The sequence below is a fragment of the Corvus brachyrhynchos genome, unplaced genomic scaffold (genome assembly GCF_000691975.1).
Source record: "Corvus brachyrhynchos isolate BGI_N302 unplaced genomic scaffold, ASM69197v1 scaffold19, whole genome shotgun sequence".
NCBI classification, from domain to species: Eukaryota; Metazoa; Chordata; class Aves; order Passeriformes; family Corvidae; genus Corvus; species Corvus brachyrhynchos.
In genome coordinates, this window is record NW_008246061.1 from 466,662 (window position 1) to 467,968 (window position 1,307).

The 1,307-nt window shown below is 60.4% G+C and overlaps 1 protein-coding gene across 1 annotated transcript in view; it reads right to left on the reverse strand.

Annotated features, from left to right (window-relative positions):
• The window catches only part of RBM19 (RNA binding motif protein 19), a 49,554-nt gene that overhangs the window by 5,574 nt on the left and 42,673 nt on the right, over positions 1–1,307 (reverse strand). The gene's annotated exons all lie outside the window — the stretch shown is intronic.

The following is a 1,307-nucleotide window of genomic DNA, read 5'->3' on the forward strand; positions in this document are numbered from 1 at the left end:
CCCCACAGGAAAATCCAAGCCCAACCTGCAGCACTGCAGAGCTTTGCTGAAACCATGAGCTGGGTGATGCTGGAGGGGACCCTGCCAGGCTGCTCTGTCCCCTGTGCTGGGCCTGGGCTGGTCCTTCAGAGCCAGGGTGGTAAAACATCCCTGCTAAATGGGATTTAACTCAGCCAAGGCTGAAGTTCCCCCTGCAGTGACCCCCGGGTGCTGAGCTGTGCCAGTGCTGGAGCAGGTGCCGGCAGCAGTGGGAGCAGGGGCGGGAATGCCACTCACCAATGCCAAGCAAGAAAAGGGGGATGGAGCTTGTCACCACTTCAGGTGACACTGCCACCCCCTCTGGCAGCGCTGCTTCCACACCCGAGCCTCTGTCCCCACCTGCTGCAGGGCTGCTCTGCTCTACAGGACGAGGGTTTTACACAGAGACATCCCAAATGGGTATCCTTGAATTCTGCTCTGTTCCCTGAGCCAGCCCTGCCAGGTCCTGGCAGGAGTGGCTGGTGTTGGGTCTGGGAAGCCTCTCCATGGCAGCAGCAGGGCTCTGGAGCTGCAGCACAGTTTGGGGCAGCAGCAAGGGGTGTCACAGCTCAGGTCCCTGAGCAGGAGCTCAGCCTGCTCCTGGGACTGCACCCAGGGCTGTGCAGCCTCAGGCCCAGCAGTGCTGAGCCCTGTTTTGGGGATGGACACGTCTGTGAGCACAGGGCTGGGCTCCGAGCAGCGCCGTGGGTCCTGTCCCTCCTCGGGCTGGAGAAGGGGTTCACAGCACACACACCTGGGGGCATCCCGGCATCAGAGCTGCTCCAAAGGGACAGATGTGATCTCAAAGCCCTGGCACTGCATGGAGCCGGCAGGGATGGATTAATGCAGCTCAGATGCTGTGGCTGGTGAACAGGATTCCTATCAGACATCCAGGCTTTCCACCGTGGCCACAAACACACGCAAGGGACACCACGAGCCCATCTCACCTCTCTTGAACCCGCACAGGGTGAGCTCGGGGCTCTCAAAGAGATGTGAGGGGCTGCCAGGGCTGCAGGGTTTGACCTCAGGGAGACATTTCATCCTGGCTCCCTCCTGCCGTCCCATATTTTCCAGCCTTGAGATGCCACTCCAAGGCACACCAAGGAGGAGCAATGCCAGCCAGGACTCACAGACCTCGGAGTGAGGTGCCTTTGGAGGGAGAGAAGCCATGGAGGTTTTGGTGGTGGCAGGGAAAAGGCCTTTGCCAAACTGTCCGTGACATGGTGGCAGCTGCAGGGTGGTGTCCAAACGGGCACTTTGATTTTTTGGCAGCCCAGCTCCTGTCCCCC